At 46.0% G+C, this 20,937-nt stretch overlaps 1 pseudogene; it reads left to right on the forward strand.

The window, feature by feature from the left end:
• The first annotated feature begins 15,519 nt into the window (after window positions 1–15,519).
• Window positions 15,520–16,337, forward strand: LOC136406048 (small ribosomal subunit protein eS6-like; annotated as a pseudogene).
• The last annotated feature ends 4,600 nt before the right edge of the window (window positions 16,338–20,937 follow it).

Consider the following 20,937-nt stretch of genomic DNA (forward strand, 5'->3'; position numbering starts at 1 on the left):
TCATGCTATGATCCCATGCTCAAGCTGCTGACCTCACACTCAAACCAGTGACCTTAGGGTTTTGAACCTGGGTCCTCAGCATCCCAGGTTGATGCTCTATCCACTGTGCCACTGCCTGGTCAGTCCCAGTTCCTATCATTTGTGATATCTTTCAGCAACAGATCCCCATTAGTAATCCTCTCCTTGAAACTGTCTCATCCATTCATTTACTGGCTCATTCAGCATGTGCTTACAGGCTACTGACTGCATATATGTAATTTACTTCCATCATGCAGTTCCTACTGATTCTTCTAGCTCTTCACAGAGGCAGAGTCTTTGGAGGCAAACCAGTTTGAGTTGAGTTCTGGAGCTCATGACAATTAGCTGTGTAACCTCCCTGAATCTCAGCTTTCTTTCTCTGTAATATGGGAATAACGGCACATGCCTCTGGCTTCCTGAATGAAAAGCAATTCCATGTGTGCATGACAGGTGTGGGGTCCCAGTGCCTCAAAGGCCTCACTCCCCATCCTCCTTCCCTCCATCTCCACAAAAGTGACCTCGTGGGGCACAGTGCATGTTCCTGCAAACCTCCACAGAAGTGGAAACTGAGGCACGAGCTATTGTCTCTTGTCTGGCAACTATTTATCCAGCATCAGTGTTGTGCTTGGCTCTGTGCTAGGCACAAAGGGTGACCGAAGAATGCAGGTCAGGGTCCCTGGTCTTGGAGATGACAAACACAAAAGCAACTCTTGGGACCCTCCAATCCCAGGACCGAGACTCCCTGCCCCTTAGGCTGGTGTGGAGAATGTCACCAGTGGTAGCTGCTGCCACTCACTTCAGAGTGACTCTTTTCTCCTCCTGGCCCGCCCTGTGGGAGGTTTGTCTCTGATTTGTATTGGATCATTATCTCTGCTTTCTTTGTCACCGTGGGAAAGAAGCATGACTAGGAACAGGGGCCATGGAGACAGACGAGCCTGGATTTGATTCTCACTTGGCCGCTTCCTAACTCTGGCACTTTGGCAAGTCACTTCACCTCTCCACACTTCACACACAGTCCTCATCTCTGAAATGGGGTCAGTTATAATAAACACCTTAGTTTGGTGTGAGGCTTCACTTGGATAACATCTTTAGCACCTGACACATGGCAGGAGTTCAGAAAATGTGAGTTACTAAGAGGAGTTCTGATTCCTCCTGTCCTGGGTTCCTACCTGGTTGGGTTTTCTCTTCTTGTTTCCACAAATAGGGTGGAAGATTGGTCCAATGCTTTGGGACAAATAGAATTTTATAGGTTGGGGCCAGAAGCTTGGACTTTGGGGTCAGATTGCTTGGGGCTGTGTTCCCACTATACTGTGTACTAACTGTGTGACTGAGCAAGTCATTCAACCTCTCTGAACTTCATTTTTCTTATCTGTAAAGTGGGAATAATAAAAATACCCACCTCATGGGGTTGCTGTGAATATTAAGAGAAATCATGAACCTAGGGTAGTTGTCAGGGGGCTTAGAACATACCTACAGTACCCTCCAGAAAGCTAGTCGTACTGAGCACACCTTCATTCATTCTGAGAAGAGAGTGAACGGTGTGGGCTTTTATTGTGCCCACTGAGAAAAGTGGTAGCCTGTTGGAGAATGGAGGTGCTGATGTGGCATTTCTGAGAATCTTCTTGACTGCCGTTGAGATAGAAATAGATCACTTACCAGGACTTAAGGATCTGGATTAGCTGATGTCTGAAGTGTGTTTTTTTTGTATGATGTCTGATATGGTTGCTAATGATGATGTCTGAAGTAGTTACTAAATAACGATTTAAAGACTGCTGGTTCACCAGGAGAAAGATGGGGATTCACAGGACATAAAATCAGTATTCGTAAAGTAAACCAGTGCCTGCCTGTTCTGCTGGCAATTGTGGAGTTTTTAGAAGCTCAATTGATTTTTTTAAATTACAAGAAGTAATATTTGCTCATTGTAAAAAACAAACTTCAAATGGCATAGCCAGTAAGGCCATTTATTTATTCAGTAAACACACTTGCAGCACCTACTCTGTGCCAGGCTCACAGCTGTGAACTAAGGAAACAGTCCCCACAGAGCTTATGCGCTACTGGGGAAGGGATTTGGGGGAAATATAATTATAAACAAAATCTCCTGCTAACCCAGAAAACCTTTCCATAGAAGAAGAGGAGAAAGAAAACAGTTTTACTATGGATAAGCATTAAGCTAGAATGTGATGCATATCACAGGCAACCCACGAAAGAGATTGCAAAGACAGAACGAAATCTCCTCCTTTCATACAGCGGAGCAGGTGGCAATCTGTAGCAGCCATGTTCTGAAGATAAGCAACAACTAGTTCTTTAACTCAGAGGACTTGAAGGCACCATTTGTCACACAGAGTTCATCCTAAATCCACTGGTAATTGGGGCAGCCATGGGTGTTTTCTAATTGTCTTTTCTCAAAGGAATAATAAACTTCTACCTTTATGACAAGCATGTGATATTAACATGGAGCTAGTCACCTAGTGAAGCCCTCTCCTAGACAAGGGATAGAGGTGTAATCTCTCTTCAGGTTTACGTTTCAAAGAGGTGGTTCTCAGACTCTTAAGAAACACAGTTCCTTGTTGTAAAAACTAACAAGTGGCTTATTTCACCTTTAAAAAGGTTTACAAGTTTTCTAAAGGAAATGAAGGAAAGGAAAGGGAGGAAAGGAAATGGAACCAGGGGACATTAAATGTTTTCCTTTTCAATTTGCCTTTACCTTAACGGGCAGGCATTAAAAAGATAACTGCGGCATAACCTATGATGTCAAGCGGCGGTAAGTACCACATGGAAGGAAAGTCAGGGATTGGAGAGTAACCGGGTGTGATGTTAGAGAGGGCAGTCCTGCAGCTGTCCAGGAAGAGTGTGTGTTCCTGGAGCCCGGAGCCTGGAGCCGGGAGCCCGGAGCCCGGAGCCCGGAGCCAAAGAGCCAGGGAAGCCCTACCAGCAGTAGCCCGTGCAGCACTCTGTGTGTCCTTCCAGGCATGTTTCTATGTACAAACAATCACATCTGGCTGTTGCTTTATTGGCTTTTTTTAAAACCCCAAAATGGGATTATATATATGTTTTCCACTTGCTTTTATCACCCGCTATCCCGCTATCAAGGACATCTGTTCATGTTGGTAGAACAGCCCAATCTTTCTTTTTTTTTTTTTCTCTCTCTCTCTCTTTCTTTTTGTGACAGAGATAGAGAGACAGAGAGAGGGACAGATAGGGACAGACAGACAGGAAGGGAGAGAGATGAGAAGCATCAGTTCTTTGTTGTGACTCCTTAGTTGTTCATTGATTTCTTTCTCATATGTGCCTTGACTGAGAGGCTACAGCAGAGCGAGTGACCCCTTGCTCAAGCCAGCGACCTTGGACTCAAGGTGGTGATCCTTGCTCAAATCAGATGAGCCTGTGCTTAAGCTGATGACCTCGAGGTTTCGAACCTGGTTCCTCCACGTCCCATTTTGACGCTCTACCCACCGTGCCACTGTCTGGTCAGGCCCAATCTTTCTTTAAATGGCTGCAACTGCATTCCTGTGGTGGCTGGGCCAGAAGTGGCCCCCTCTTCATATTTGGTGGACATTTAGGGTCTTTTCAGAGGAGGCTGAGAGCATGAGCTTTGGACTGAAGCCCAGGTTCAAGCTCAAGCTGTGTCACTTGCTTCCTGTATGAAACCAGATAGGTTACTGAACGCGTTTCTTCATAGGCAAGACAGGGAGAGTAATACCAGGTACATGATGGGGTTATTGTGAGAATTAAATGTATTAACACATGTAAAGTGCTTAGGGTAGCATCTGGCTCCGAATGGGCCTATTTTGGTTATTGGTCTATATTATTATTGTGATATTCACAATTACTGACTGTTCTCCCATAAGGGCCGTGTCTGTCTTCTCATTCCTTTCCTCCCTCCTTTCCCTTCTTCCTTCCTCCCTCAAGTATTCATCAAGCATCTGTGATCTTCCAGGCACTGGGTTAAATAGACGTGGTCCCTGCTCTGATGGACAGTGAAGAAATAGCCATGTGAGGATAGAGAGCATCAGGAGTTGCGGCTGCTGTTGGGCGGGCAGAAAGGCCTCCAGGAGGCAGAGGAGCAGCACCGAGTCTTTATTCAGTGGGAAGATGTTCAAGTGGGACAACATGGGTGCACTTCCAAAGGAAGGCGAGAGCAGGGCGGGTTGGGGCGAGGAGTCAGCGGAGGCCTGTGTGGCTAGGTTCAAGGAGCGAGGGGCAGGAGCCCAGCTTGGAAAAAGTTGCCAGGAGCCAGATATGTTGATCTTCTTTTAGTTGCAGTGGGTGAAGAGCTAAGGGTTTCAATCAGAGGAGTGACACAACGCAGGGGCACGTGGAACTTGTCCTCTGCTCACCCTGCGGACAACCGGCTGGAGGAGGCAGAACAAGAAGCCGCGGCCCAACAGGAGGATGCAGAACTCTGGATGCAGCCCAAGGACGTGCCCTGGGCTCTGCTGGCGACACTGGGTCCCGTGGAGGATGAGGAGACACAGGAGGGGAAAACCCCTGGGACTGGCCACGGCCTGGAGGTTACAGGGAGGACGTGACCTGAGGGGTGCGCTGGCTCGCCCTGGGGGGGGGGGGGCTTCTCCCTGCTTCTGTGTGCTCAGCACGTGTGTCCTGCCCACGGTTCCCACAGCTGGAACCAGTTTCAAGGACATATCCTGGAGAGGCTGGGCGGGTCCTGGAAAGGGTCGTTCCTGCAGCAGCCTTTCCTTAGAACCTTGGTGAGATGCTCCAGGAACAGGAACCTCGTCTGTATCAATGAGCCTACGGGAAAAGCCGTTTCGTTAGCAGCCGTGTGGCCCAAAGTCACAGAACCCACTTGCGTGCAGAGTGAGGGCTCACTGCAGGATGCGCGGAGACCGTGTGGACTGAGCGCCGACCGAGCGGTAAGGCCTCTACGCAAACTCAGAAGTCCGGTCGCCGGTGTCGGGGGCGGGCGCTTGTCTTGGGCCCGTGTATCCAAAGGGCCGCCAGCCGACCTGGAGCTGCCGGTCTTTCCTGGTCTCTCCCGCCCTCCGATTTTGCGGGGCACCTCCTGGGGGTGGCGACAGCAGGGGTGACAGCAGACCTTCCACGGAGCGGGGACCCTAGGGAAGAGCGACATGAGGGGGAAGTCAAGGTGATATTCCAGGGCCGGGAGATGCGTGGCCGGGAACTCGGCTCGTTATCTCTGAACCACATCCTTGCAGGCCCCTGCATGCGCTGGCCAGCTCTCCGGCTTCCACATGCTGGGACATTATTTTTTATTTTTATTGAATTTATTGAGGTGGCATTGGTTAATAAAATCGTATGGGTTTCAGGTGTACAATTCTATAATGCATCATCTGTACATTGTATTGTGTGTTTATCACTCCAAGTCAACTGCCTCTGTCCATCACCATGCAAGGACGTTTCAAAATGATGTTGGTTCTTGGGTGATCAGGGAGTGTGTATATGGGTGTGTGTACATGTCAGTCCCTCATCTGTTGCTCTGCTTTGTGCACGCTCACTCTTGTCTTGACCCAGGTCACTCTGGTCTAACTCTGGTTCCAGCCTGGCCCTTCCACTGACCAGTTTCTGGAAGCAGCAAGCAAGTGATTCGAACTCATTAACTTAATGCAGTTTCTACATTTTTTTCTCCACAGTATGGAGACAGAGATACCCAGGGCCACCATGCAGGCAGTGAAAACATTCTGGGCTGGGGGTGGCGGGTGGGATCCGAGGGAAAGCGAAGCCATTTGATTTGCTTAGTTTTTCTTTCTGATAAATTACCAAGCTAAAGAGTAGGAGAGATTTGACCTCCCAATATCTGTCCAGGAAGAAAGTTTTTTGTTACTTCTAGATGCAGGCTGCTGGCCCTTGAATTTTAGTCCTGTTACTTGCTAGCTAGCTGACCTTGACCACATTACTTAATCTCTCCCAAGTTTATTTTCTGTAAGTGGGGATAATGATGTTCCTGACTTTATAGGAAGGCTTGAGGCTCGATACAGGAAGGCTCTTAGAGTGTGAGCCTGGCTGGTAGTAAATCCACCCGCTACCATTCTCCTGGTAGGCGGGAGGACCCCGTTTATTGTTCTTGTTACTATACAAGGTGGGGCAAAAGTAGGTTTACAGTTGTGAGTATACAAAACAGAATTTATTCTTGTATTATTATTTCTTAATTACGGCATTATTTTCCAGATGAACAACTCTAAACCTACTTTTGCCTACCCTGTACTGTATTATGTCATTTAGAGGAGGTTCATGCCCAACATCAATAGCTGCTACTTCCTGCAGGCTTTGCCGCCACACCCTGAGTGCTTCCCTTGGGTCGTCACTTTTGCACTTAACAACAACCCCACGGGTCTGGTATTATCATTATTTCCATTTTGCAGATGAGGATGTTAGGGAGGTTACAGGCCGGTGGTCTGGAGCTCCTGGGCCCCCTCTGCACATGGGAGTACAGATGCCAGCTCACTGAAGCGGGTCTGTCAGCATCTGCGGCATGTTCCGTGGCTGAGAAGGGAGGCCACGTCATGCACGAAGGTGGCAGAGGTGGTAGAGCTCGGCCTGGCCTCAGAAGTGGCTGTTCGGGGACTGGGGCTTCTTTGGCAGCAGCTAGGAGATGCGTGCAAGATTTACCCTCAAGAAACGGTCCTGCCCTGCGCACTGATAATAACCCTTTCTTGACGTCTTCGACCAGAAGGTGGCGCTGCAGGCCCTCCCAAGGCTCCTACTACGGAGAGGCGCCCGCAGCTCCGAGGTTTGGGGAGAGTGAGTTAGAAATCGCAAACGCTACAACCGACCTAAGACAGTCCCTTGGGCAATGTTGTTTCTGAACCTTTCAGCAAATCGCTTCTGCACGTGAGTGACGAATTGCCTTTTGTGAAGCCTGCACAGGAAAATAACCTTCACAACTCCTCTGAATGTTGTTGGGTTTTTGCTTTTGTTTTGTTTTAATTTTGCCTACATTTTTTTACACCAAAATGGGTCCACAATTATGCAAAACGTATGGCTCAACTAACATAATATCTTGAAGGAGAAGTATGCAAACACTGCAGATACCGTTTTACAGATGAGAAACTGAGTCACAGAGAGATTAAGTAGATAGAGTGGTGGAGCCAGGAAGAGAACCCAGGTGGGTCTGGCTCCAAGGCTGCCCTTTTTCTGTCTCCCAAATGCTGAATAATCACCTTCCTTCCTCTTCTTCACACACTCCGCCATTGATTCTCTGAGCAGAAAATGGGATATTTACTGGGGGGAAGGAAACAGGGTAGATAGAAAGGCGATGTGTCCTGAGAGGTGAAAAGTAAGTCCAGGACACTAACCGCAATGCACAGTGGATGGGCGGGTCTTTGGGATATATGGGGCGAAGGTCATTCTTGGATCAGGAGTGGCAGACCCTAGGCCACAGGGCCCAATGGTTGTGTAAATGGTCAGCAAGGGCAGGCTCGTGCGGTGCCATGTCTGTCTAAGCGGCAGCCGCCTCCAGGCACTAGCACATCGTGTGCCCAAGGTGGTCACATCTACAGCTCTTGCTCTTGGAACTAGCCTCCAGGAGGAGGAGACCGGGGAACAGCGTGAGGCATCCCAGCTGAGGGCATCCCAGACGAGCCAGCCCCCATGTAACCCGACTGCTGCTCATAAACACGTGACCAAACCCAGCTGAAATCAGCCAAGGCCGCTCAGACCAGGAGAGCCATCTGGCCGAGCCCAGCCCAAATTGCTGAACACCTGTATCACGAGACAACAAATCGTTATTCCACAGAAGAATGTTGACTGACCCAAGCTGGCTATCTGCATCTAAAGAATGTAAAATCTCCTGATTTTTAATGTTGTCAGTGAATTAACAATACAAAACAAAAAACAACCCAAATCTCGACTGGTTGAAACCAAATATTTGAGTTCCAGAGAAGCCCCAGGGATGAGCAATTCTCAAACAATGCCAAAAAAGGAAAAAATCTGTGGAATAGAAATGAAACTGGGTTTGCTGCTTGCAGCAATCTTGGCACATGCAAATTTTAGTGAACTTATTACTACTAATTGGATGTTAGTATTAAGAAGGACTTATTTGGACTACTCTCCAAAGGCACTCATCCGTGTGGGCTTTCCTCTTGGGGTATGGAGTTTCAACTTTTGTATCTATGGGTTTCTTTGTTCAAGATCATCTCTGGTCCTGTTTAAAAATGGAATCGTGAAACCTCAATAATGTACAAAGTCCTGATCTAGTTACTCGCTGCAGTGAGCCTGGGCACCAGCAGGGAGTTAGCTTCAACACATCAGCCTGTTTCAATAACTTCAGTGGTGAATAATCAATGGGTATTGACTAGGGCGAGGAAATCAGTATTTTGAATCACGTCCCTGAGAAGAGCAAAGCAGTAGCAAGATAGAGCTAGACGCTTTTTTCACACCAGATTTTCAAGGTTGCTATGTTGTTTGCTGGCATTGTCTGTGAGATTTTAAAGACATAATGAAACAGATGTAATTCCCTCAGATTTGCAAAACAGGGAAAGAAAACAAAATGCTTAAGGGAGGTAGGAGTGGCCACTGATTTTTTCAGGGGAATTTCCCCCTGGATTATTCACTGGTGGATTTCTTATAGGACAGACAGGATGCAGTTGTGCGTATTTTACACAATGGAGCTCAGCTTGGTGTCCTCTGCCCCCAGACTTGAGAAGGCCTGGCTCACCTGCACTTGCAAATGCTTTCAATGTTTTCCCCATCTCACAAGCTGTGATCACTTCAGCTAATGGACTAGGGGAGAGGAGACAACCAGTTTTTAGAACACTTTTTCTCTTGAGTGTGGGCGGGGACTCCTTACCTCAGGATTACCTGGGTGGATGGGGGCAGGGGACTGTTCCTTTAAAAAAAAGTTGAGATATAATTGACATGTAACATTGCATAAGTTTGAGGTGTGCAGGTGTTAGTTTGATACATTTATATATTGCAATATGATTATACAGTAGCATTAGCTAACACCATATCATGTCACGTAGTTATTTCTTTTTTTGTATTGAGAACAGTTAAGATTGTCTCTTAGCAACGTTGAAGTTTATAACATAGTATTGTTTTTCTTTCTTTCTTTTTTTTTTTTTACAGAGACAGAGAGTCAGAAAGAGGGATAGATAGGGACAGACAGACATGAGAAGCATCAATCATCAGTTTTTCGTTGCGACACCTTAGTTGTTCATTGATTGCTTTCTCATATCTGCCTTGACCGTGGGGCTACAGCAGACCGAGTAACCCCTTGCTCGAGCCAGCAACCTTGGGTCCAAGCTGGTGAGCTTTGCTCAAACCAGATGAGCCTGCGCTCAAGCTGGTGACTTTGGGGTCTCGAACCTGGGTCCTCTGCATCCCATTCTGACACTCTATCCACTGCACCACCGCCTGGTCAGGCAGTATTTTTTTGGGGGGGGAGGGGGGCTTTAAAGATTTTATTTAGTCATTTTAGAGAGGAAAGAGAGAGAGACAGGGGAGGAGCAGGAAGCATCAAGTCCCATTTATGCCTTGACCAGGCAAGCCTGAACATAGTATTGTTACATACTGTGTATATATAGTATTGTATGGGACTAGCCATGGACTGTAACACACAGCCCTTCAGCAGGAATGCAGACACTGTGTGAACTGTGGTAGTTGCCCTTTGCTGGACTCCAGATCACCCCAACACTCAATGGCTTAAAATAACAGTACACATATATTATCACTGACAGTTTCTGTGGGTCAGGAATTCAGAACCAACTTAACTGTGTAGTTCTGCCTCAAGATTTTTCATGAGGTTGCAGTCACCCTGTGAACCAGGGTGACAGTCATCTGAAGGCTTTACTGGGATTGGATGACCCATTCTGGAGTGGTCCACTCACACAGCAGGGCAGCTGTGATGGCTGTCGGGCGATCCTCCCCACAGCACAGCTTGAGGCCCTCACACACGGTGCCTGCGTCCCCAGGCCAAGTCATCTCAGGAGGAAAACGTGGAAGTTGCAGTGTTCTTTATAACCTGACTTGGAAATCACTCTTCTGCAATATCTCATTGTTCAAAGAGGTCAGAGCTATATTTAAGGTGGGAGGGGAAGACACATAAATGTGAAGACCAGGGGGTGAGGCTCATTGGGGACCACTTTGGAGGCTGGCTGCCACGTGAACAGTATTCTCCTTGGCACAAAAACAGTGGTAACTACTCTTGCTGGAGGGTTTACTATGGGTTAAATGGTGTATACCATGCTTCTCACACACAGGACCTCGTAAACCTAAATGCTGTTCCTAGGTTTTCTTATATTTAGAATTAATTCAGGCTGAGCATGAAAGGCTTAGCTTGTAAATTCAGAGTTCAGAAGGAATTGTAAATAAGAACTGTTCAGAAACATAAAAGCAAAGGGGTTTTGGATGGATGTTCGGGAGTGGATGGGAGGGAGGACTGGAGAGAGGGTGTGGGAGCTAAGGAGATGGGTCAAGAGATCCTGTGGGAAGTCAGTGAAACAAGAAATAGGGGTTGAGAGTATCATCCAAAGTTGTAAAGAGTAACAGAAGGACCAAAAAATAGAGCTATATCAAATCTGAGGCAGAGAGGGGACATTATGAGCTAACTCCCATTGGTGGGGAGACGATGTCTGTTATCTAGCTTCTGGAATAATTGTATAAGCATATTATTTAGAGCTAGGCAGGTGAACTTCGAGGTTAGTTAGTTAAAAATTGGTGCTATGGGTCTAGATGGAATGGTTCTGTCAAGGGGAAAGATACAGAGACGAGGCTAGACGGAGGAGGGTCAGACATTTCAGGGATTTCCCAAGGGAAGTAGGCAACGGTCTCAAACTTGAACTTGCAGCAGAATCACCTGCTTGGCTTGTTAGAACACAGACTTTGGGCCCCATGCCAAGAGTTTCTGTTTCAGTAGTCCTGGGTGGTATGAAACAAAAAACTGTCGTGTTTGTCCTCTACCACCCAGCCAGAACACTTCTGTGACCAGATAAGTAGGTTTGTCCCCCCTCCCCCCATATTGAGCAATTCTCCAACACCTGCTGGGTGTCTTACAGTTCAGTCCAGTTCTGACACTATCTACCTGGAGTTAGCGCCAGATCCAGATCCCACATGGTAAGGACTCAGCCCCACAGCTCTGACCCCACTTCAGGTGCCATTCACAAGTCCCAGGTTGTCATCTGTACTTCTGACTAACTGCCTATACATAGGGATTCCCCTGGCTACCCCCACCTGACTTGGCTTTGATCATTTCTAGAACAATCCACAAGACACAGGGAAATGCTTACAGCCCTCCCCAGAGACTCAGCCCTGTCCTGATGCCCCCTTTTTTCTGAAGATCTCTCAGTCCGATGGAGGAAATGGCAAGACAAGCACAGAGGGGAGGGGATTTTTAAAAATTTTAAAAGAAAAAAAGGATGCTAACAATAGGACTAATCTTTCTATGCCATTTTTTTCACATTGAATTATTATACAGAACCATGAATACTTTTGATTCAATGACTAACTTTCCCCTGTCATTTCATTTCAGAACAATGACTTCTTAGAGATCTCCATGGTACCCAGGGAAATAATATGGATCAATCCAAATACCCTGCAAAGTGTAATAATACCTACCATCTGTGCAAAATATTATACTTGCTAAAAATTAGCTTCTTGTGTCATTCATTTATTTATTCATCCAACAAATATTCACTGAGTGTCTTCTATGCACCAGACAACTGTTGTAGGTGTTGTGGTTACCATTGTGAATAAGAAAGACAAAACACTGTTCTGAGGGAGCTGACATTTTAGTGGGAGAGAGACCCTAACAAAGTAAATGGTAAAATTGGTATGATGGCAGATCATAATGCAGGCTATGGATAGAAAAGAAGGCAGGCTAGAGAGGTGAGCATGCAGTTTGTCATTGGGTGTCAGTGGACATTGGGAATATCACCAAGTTGTGACATTTGGTCAGAGAGCTGAGTATAGTATGGGAGTGAGCCATGTAGCTACCTGCAGGAAAAGCATTCTATATAAGGGGAACAGTGAATCCAAAGGTGTGAGGCCAAAATGGGCCTGAAGTTTGTCATTGAGGGTGAAAAAATGTGGAAAAGAAGAAAAAAGTTGGTAGGTTTTTAGACCCTAAAGTCTATGCTTCCTTAATCTCTGGCCTACTGACCCCATTTTCCTTCTCCACTCTGTCCTCTGAGTTCTTATATATATATATAAAAAAGGACATGTATGGTCTCTATCACAATAACTTGTCTAAGAAAAAGGGAAATAAAAATCATAATTGCCTTTTAATTAGGATGGGATCTTATTAAGCGGGATGAGTTTTGATTCTTGGTTTAGATACACAAAAATGGACATGGTACTGAATTGGAGCAAAGGACCTCAGTGGTGTGGTATTTCTTTTCTTTTCTTTTTTTTTTTTTTTTGTATTTTTCTGAAGTTGGAAATGGGGAGGCAGTCAGACAGACTCCCGCATGCGCCCGACTGGGATCCACCCAGCATGCCCACCAGGGGGCGATGCTCTGCCCATCTGGGGCATGGCTCTGTTGCAACCAGAGCCATTCTAGCACCTGAGGCAGAGGCCACAGAGCCATCCTCAGCGCCTGGGCCAACCTTGCTCCAATGGAGCCTTGGCTGCGGGAGGGGAAGAGAGAGAGACAGAGAGGAAGGAGAGGGGGAGGGGTGGAGAAGCAGATGGGCACTTCTCCTGTGTGCCCTGGCCGGGAATCGAACCCAGGACTCCTGCACGCCAGGCTGACGCTCTACCACTGAGCCAACCAGCCAGGGCTGGTATTTCTTTATGTAACAGAAAGAGGGACATTTGGAATTGGGAGGGAGCCCACTGGGAGGGCTGGCATAGCAGGCCATGTGGGACACTGAGGAAGGGTACAGGCTCTGCAGGCATGAAGCTGACTCTGAAAAAGCTCCTGTGGTAGGGGGCATCAGGGATGGAAGAGTAAAGGCTTTTAAATCTAAAATAATAACTAATGGCTTGCAATTTAATTAATGAACACTTCCTTACTTAGCCATAGTTCTGAGTGCTGTTCAAAACATTTTTTATTTGAGATACAATTCATATACCATAAAATTCACCCTCTAAAATAAATGTATGATTTAGTGGTTTTAGTATACTCAAAAAATTGTACAAGCATCACCATTATCTAATTTCAGACCATTTTCACCACCCTAAAAAGAAACTTCATACCCATTAACAGTCCTTCCCCCAATATACAAAATATTTACTCATTTAATATTCATTACAAGTCAAAGGTAGAGACTATAATTATTCATCTTTTCCCGAGGAAGAACTGAACCTCAGGGTTCATAGAAGGTGGAATTTGGGTTTGAACTCGGGACATTGCCCCCAGATCCCATTATCTTAACCATTGCTTTCCCTCATAATAAGAATTAATTTATTGATAACAAGTAAGGGTATTTTTACATGCTTCAGGGGGAGGAGATTCAATATGGTCAAAAGCAACATGAGTCAGCAAATAAGAAAAAAATGCTCTTGTCAAATTTAATGGCTATGTTTTGCTACCTCTCCTTTCTAGCCCTTGATTCTTAGCACAAGTCTTCCAGTTTTAAACTATTCTTATATTCATCTACATCTCTATTAATACTGCCTTCAACTGCCTGGATTCTCAAGTCAAAGGTTTAAATAATTCTTTTGATTCCTTATTTCTTCTCATCCTTAACATCGTATCCATTTTCAAATCTCATTACATTATCTCCAAACATTCCCAATCTGTTCACTTTTTTCCATCAATGCTGCCTCTCTAACTTGATTCCAAGCCATCGCCATCTCTGATGTGAACTCAGCTAATTGCAATTCCTTCAACGTGACATTCTATTTTCTGCTTCTATATTTTTGCATATGCTATCTGCACTGCCTGGAATGCTCCTTCTCTTTTGTCCACTTGGTAGACTTTCTTTACTTTCACAACTTCTCTGAGATCTTTCTCGGGACACACTTTACAGCAGAGGCTGTGGCGACTCACACACAATGTCACCGCGGATTTCAGCACCGCGGCGATGGACAGCTCACTGCACAGGAAAAAGTGCGTAGCGTATCTCTCCTCTTTGAGGCTTCTAGTCTTTGTCCAAAGCCACAGGAGGCCGGTTTAGTATGAGCAGCAGGAAGTCCCCTGAATGTAATACCCCTAGGAGCAACCTAACTTTACTATCCTTTAGGAGGAAAATTCTGGGGCATATTCTACACAGTTCTTCAGTCGGCTTTATCGAAATTTAAAATTTCTGTGCTTCAAAGGACACCATCAGGAAAGTGAGAAGACAACCCACAAAATGGGAGAAAACATTTGCAAATTGTATATCTGATAAGGGACTTGTACCCAGAAAATATAAAGTGCTCTTAACAATAAAAAGACATGTAAATTGATTTTAAAAATAGGAATGGATCTGAATAGATGGTTCTCCAAAGAAAATATATTAATGTCCAATAAGTGCATGAAAAGATGCTTAGCATCATTAGTCCTTACAGGATTGCAAATCAAAGTCACAGTTAATTACCAATTCACACCTACTAGGATGGCTACAGTAAAACAGGTGAGCAATAATAGATGTTGACAAGGATGTAGAGAAATTGGAACCCTCATGCATTTCTGATGGGAATAGGAAATGGTGCATTCAATGTGGAAAACAGCTTGGCAGTTTCTCCCAAAGGTAAACATGGTGGTGTTATATGACCCCACAATTCCACAGCTGGAGATATATATATATATCTCCAAGGGAATTGGAAAAATATGTCCACACAACAACTTGTACATGAAATATTCCTAGCAGCATTATTCATAATAGTAAGAGATGGAAACAAACCAAAAATCCATCAGTTGTTGAATAGATAGAAAAAAATGCACCATATCTATACACTTATTCAGCCAACCAAAAGGAACAAGGCACTGGCACATGTTACAACATGGATCAGCCTTGAAAACATTATGGCACATGGAAATAGCTAGACGCAAAGGGTCAAATATTATATGACATCATGCTCACCATAGGGACAGAAAGTAGATTAATGATTGCTAGGAGCTAGGGAGAGGTGAGGATGAGGAAGAACTGCTAATGAGTGTGGAGTTCCTTTTTGGAGTAATAAGAATGTTCTGGAGTTAGATAGTGTTGATGATTGCACAATTTGGAAATCTTTTAAAATCTACAGATCTGTACAAATTAAAAGGATGCATTTTGTGGTACATGAATTATATCAAGTTAAAGAAGAAGTGTCTTTTCTTTCCTTTTCAACTTTGACCTCTCTTTGTCAACATGTTACATTTTTCCTGAATTGCTGAGGTTCCTGTTCCCCAAAGGAGCTGGTGCCAGAGCAGGCACACCCACAATGACCTCAATTACCCTTGACTTATCAGCTTCCTTCTGCGGAGAACAGCCTTTGTCTCGGTGGAGATAATAAGCTCTGAGGCACGGAGATGTGCTGCGCCTGGATAGAGCGGTGCCTGGCATCTTCTCAAACGAAGGACCCACGCTGCTTTGTTCCTATCACTCTGACTGATACCTGAGGTTCAAACAATGGCAGCTCTTCGTTGTGAGGGTGCAGAGGTGGTCAGCTGCTTCAGGATGAAGCTGAACATCTCTTCCTCCCAGTCACTGGCTTCCAGAAACTCACTGAGATAGATGATGAATGCAAACTCTGTACCTTTTCTAAGAAGCAGGTGGCCACAGAAGTTGCTGCTGATGCTCTGTGTGACAAATGAAAGGGGTATGTGGTTTGAATCAGTGGTGGGAACGACACCTGAGGTTTCTCCATGAGGCAGGGTGTCTTGACCCATGGCCGTGTCCGCCTGGCGCTGAGTAAGAGGCATTCCCGTTTCAGAGCGAGGAGGAGTGGAGAGAGAAAGTGCAGATCTCTTCAGGGTTGTGCTGTGGATGCAATCTCAGTCTTCTCAACTTGCTCATTGTAAGAAAAGGGAAAAAAGATATTCTGGTTTCACTGATACTTCTGTGTCTTGTCACCTGGGGCCCAAAGAGCTAGCAGAATCCGGAAGCTTTCCAGTTTCACTGAAGAAGATGTTTTGAGAAAGCCTCGAAGCAAAGAAGGTAAGAAACCTAGGACCCAAGGACCCCCGATTCAGCATCTGGTGTTGTCTGAAAAGAGAGAGAGTCAGCACCCAAGAGTCAGCGTCTTGTTCCTCTACATGTCCTGCAACGCAAACATCAGCACATTGCTCTGGAGAAACGCGTATGGAGAAAAATAAGGAAGGGGCCACAGAATATGCTAAACTTCTGGCTAAGAGAATGAAGGAGGCCAAAGGAAAATGCCAGAAACAGACTGCCAGGAACAGACTGCCAGGAACACTGCCAGGAACAGATCGCCAGGAGGTGTAGGCTGTCCTCTCTGAGAGCTTTCCTCTAAGCCTGAGTCTGGTCAAAAGTGAGAATTTCTAAGAGTCACAAATAAGAAGAGACATCAAGAAAACAGAAACAGAAACAAACAAAAAAACAAAAAAACTCCAACAACAACAACAAAATGGCTTTTTTCTCTGCAGACCCAGGTAGGGAGAAGTGAGGCTTGCTCTAGACCAGTGGTCCCCAACCTTTTTGGGCCACGGACCGGTTTAATGTCAGAAAATATTTTCACGGACCAGCCTTTAGGGTGGGATGGATAAATGCACAAAATAAAATGATGCGACCAGCGTAAAAACTGTGGTATTTTAAAATATTATATAATTGTCGAACTTACGAGACAAGCGTCAAGAGTGAGTCTTAGACGGATGGAACAGAGGGAATCTGGTTATTTAAAAACAATAAAACATCATTCAGACTTAAATATAAATAAGACAGAAATAATGTAAGTTATTTATTCTTTCTCTGCAGATCGGTACCAAATGGCCCACGGACCGCTATCGGTCCGTGGCCCGGGGGGTGGGGACCACTGCTCTAGACCACCGAAACTCTGAGCAATCGGAGGCAGGAAAGTGATGTCAACCTCAAATGCGGACACTGGCAAATCGAAACCTCAGCTCGCTGGAGGGTGGAATGTGGTTGGCTGCCTGCTCTAGCAGAAAGAATCCAGGCTTTGGGGCCGTCAAGACTGAGGTGGAAACTCGAGCTCACCTAAGTGCCTTTACTTCTTTCCGAGTCTCTGTTTCTTCTTTGGGAATAACTCTACTTACAGTGGAGGATTGGGGAAGATTAGAAACAAGACATCGAGCGTGCTTGGCACAATGCTGGTCAGGTTTAATATAAAAAATAATGTCAGGGTGACCTCGCAGATTGGATCTGTTAAGCCTGGGGTTGGAATTAATTCAGAATTTGGTAGAAAGCACAGCAAGAAGTGGATACAAACAAACTTCATCCTTTTCATTTTCTAAAGAACTTTCTAATGAAAGGGAACTTCCTAACCTGTGAAAGTGGGAGGCCTGGGGGGACTCACTGCAGTGTAAACAGGCTTTTTGCAGAAAAACACCCAGGCGCTCTTAACATTTAAATAGTACAAAGCAGAGCATTTTGTCTCTCAGGCAACCAACAAACTATATTCCAGGTTAAAAAAATATATATGTGAGTGTTCTTCAGGGGTGACTTGAACTTAATGCAAACATGTATCAGGGACCATAGTTCTCAGCCCCAAATCCAAACCAGGCTGCTTGAAATGTAAGCAGATTCATAAAATTGGGGTGATATAGCCTCCGTTCAAAACCAGCCCGAGCTGACTCCTACTGGGAGCGTGTGGGGACGATATGCCCTGACCACTCCTTCCTCCTCCCAGCTCCTTGGTCTCCAGCTGGTGCGTCCTACTGGCTGGACCGAAGGGAGCTTGGGCAAGACAGCCCCAGGACACAGAGCGAGCGGAGTAGAAAAGGCAAGGAGGGGCTGGGAACAGGTGCTCAGAGTAACCAGCTCAAGATGCAAGTACTGTCAGTTGAAAGTCCACGGTGCAACCAAACGCCAAAGGAAAAAATCTAATTTCCCAGAGCAGAGAGCTCTAAATTGCTTTGGCGGAACATGGTGTAGATTCGGGGCAGCTTCCAGGCCAAGCGTTGGCAGGGGTGGATTTCTAGACCTTCCAGTTTTCTGAAAAAGGCTTTTTGCATTTGCTTTTTATTTAGATTTTCCTTGAGATTGTGTCAGAACAAAATGCCCCATGCATTAGAAGCCTATTATGCAAAATCACTCAGTGGAGCGCTCTAACCCCTGCATTCTCCTTTGTCTGGAAGTAATACATGCAGGCAAGACACTCCATGAACTCCGGGTTGAACTTTCCTTCCCAAAGCGGAATGGAGAATTCTCTCGTGATTGGTCTTTCCTCAGGGGTTCTGTTGAGTTGCAGACTGAGCGGTCCCCACAGAGAAGACCTGACATTTAAGACGGAAACATATTCCTTCCTCTTTGCGTTTGGAAGAGATGAGGGAGGGGAGGGGGCTGCTGTGGACGCAGAGCCTCCACCCACTTCTGTGCTGTTCTTCATAGCTCATTAGGGAAGGAGGTTAGCGCTGCAGATACGTGTGTTTTGAAATGCAGAAAAGGAACTCTTTTGGGGGAATGAGATTCTGAGTGTAAAGAGGTTCACAGTGCCACTTAGAAAGTTCTTTGGTTTATGCATGTTTTCCACACTGCAGTTCCTGGTGAATATCACATACACGGAGCAGGAGAGACCTTGGTCTGTACTTCTCTTTAATCCAGCAGCATTTTGGATGGAGGAAGCATTCTTCCCCCTCCCCCTTCCTTTTGTGGTTTGCAGGATGGCTTACTCCTGTTTCAGAATTTCTCACTTTGAGTGTTAAATACTCTGATTTAGACCGGTAATGTTTTTATCCCGAGGCAGGAGAAGACAGTGAAGCCTCACGTCAGATGAGATTCCGATGTGGCGCAGCCATACGCCAGGAAAATTAAACTTGGCAAGTTCTTTGGGAATCGACATGACTCGGACTCCAGGGCTTCCCACCAGCCCCGGCAGCATCCAGAGTTAGAATTGCCTCTCAGTGACCTGCAGGATCTTCCTGACTCCTTTCCATTATTTCTCCTAAAACTGAGCTTATCAATTTTACACCAGGAAGGGAGGCACACAGAGCCTCCTGGTAGCTAATTTCCTTGTTCCAGCAAAAACCTCTGAAAATACATGTTTCAATAAGGCTTGGACTCCGCTGTGAATAACTCAGTGGTTCTCACCACACGAGGAAGGTGACTGCTTTCCAAGTAGACATTTGGAAATGCCTGGAGACATTCGTGATTGGCACAAGTTGGGGGGTGGGTGGTACTGGCACGTAAAGAGTAGGGGCTGGGGATGCTGCTAACGTGCCACAGTGTGTAGGCAGCCCCCACCACAGAGAATGATCGGCTCCAATGTCAGTAATGCTGAGGTGGAGAAACCCTCGTGTAACTGAAACTGGTTTGTCAAGCACGCCCATATGTGCTGGGGTTCTACTCAAGTTGAGACCCTTGCTATGTACCTATCTATGAACTCCTGATATCTTTATATTAACATTTTAATTCTTTCAAGTGTATTTATTGAATGCCCAGCATGTACTGGGCACTAATTTTGAGCTCTAAAGATATAGCAGTGAATGAGATCAGGCCTGTGTGCATGGTCTGCTGTCTGCAGGGAGCACTTTTCTCTTGTGGGGACTCATTCTCTGTCTGTTGATTTGTCATCTGTCTCAAATTCCTTTTAGCCGGATTCCTCTGACCTTCTTTCTCCTCTGCGTGGGTTGGGCATGGACTGGAGGTGGCAAGCACTCAGATTGTTCAGGTTTCTCGAGAAGCCTTCTGTAGGTGACTGGAGACAACCAACACTAGTGGGAGGAATGGATTTTGGAGCCGGATGGAAGGAGGTTCAAATCTTGGCTCTGCTCTTTCAGAAGCTGTGTGCCTCTTACTCTCTTCATGTCTCATCTTTTTCATCTGTAAAGTGGGGCTAGTAAGTATACCTCTCTTGCTGACTGTGTGCCACTTTGGAATGCCAGCCAAGGCCAGAGATCCCGGAGTTACTTTGCGGCAAGAGTTGGGGGAGCATTATAAGGTATAGGCCAGAAAGTTTAGAACCCATCTTTCTCTCTCTCTCTCTCTCTCTCTCTCTCTCTCTCTCTCTTTCCCCCTGAAGCCAATTTGAGCTTGCAACTCATGGCTCATGGACTGAATCTTGGCTAGTATATCCTGCTTCAAGTTTATTTTTATCTCCCACATACTTTAATAAAATTTCTTGTTCATTTTTTTTTAATTTTTTTTTTTTTTTGTATTTTTCTGAAGCTGGAAATGGGGAGAGACAGTCAGACAGACTTTCGCATGCGCCCGACCGGGATCCACCCGGCACGCCCAGCAGGGGGCGACGCTCTGCCCACCAGGGGGCGATGCTCTGCCCCTCCAGGGCATCGCTCTGCCACGACCAGAGCCACTCTAGCACCTGGGGCAGAGGCCAAGGAGCCATCCCCAGCGCCCGGGCCATCTTTGCTCCAATGGAGCCTCGCTGCAGGAGGGGAAGAGAGAGACAGAGAGGAAGGAGAGGGGGAGGGTGGAGAAGCAGATGGGCGCTTCTCCTGTGTGCCCTGGCCGGGAATCGAACCCGGGACCTCTACACGCCAGGCCGACGCTCTACCACTGAGCCAGCCGTCCAGGGCTCTTGTTCTTTTTTGAACAAACTTTGTACCACGTATCCAGCTCTGAAAGCATGGATGTTCTGCTCAGAATGAAGGGAAGGCAGCCGGGTTGAGCCTGTCTCCGTCTGCCTTCATGGGAGCATTGGCTTTGGCAGCATTGGAAAGCATGTTTCAATAGCTCTTTGCTTCAGCTAATTGACATGAGAATGGATTCTGGCCCTGAGATTTTTCATTGACCTGGGGATTTTGACCTTTTAATTTTTTTTTTCTCCGTTCTGGGTTGTTCATACGAGGTTCCTTTGAAGTTGGAGCAAACTTCAGTTCTGCTAAGACATCAGTTCTGTCTATCCTCTAGGAATGGGATGGAAGGGTTGTTTTCAAGAGAGTCCCTCATTAACACATAAGCATTCTGAAGGCTTGTCTGGGTGCCTGCCTTTGCCCTTTG

This window comes from Saccopteryx leptura, chromosome 5, assembly GCF_036850995.1.
Source record: "Saccopteryx leptura isolate mSacLep1 chromosome 5, mSacLep1_pri_phased_curated, whole genome shotgun sequence".
Taxonomy (NCBI): Eukaryota; Metazoa; Chordata; class Mammalia; order Chiroptera; family Emballonuridae; genus Saccopteryx; species Saccopteryx leptura.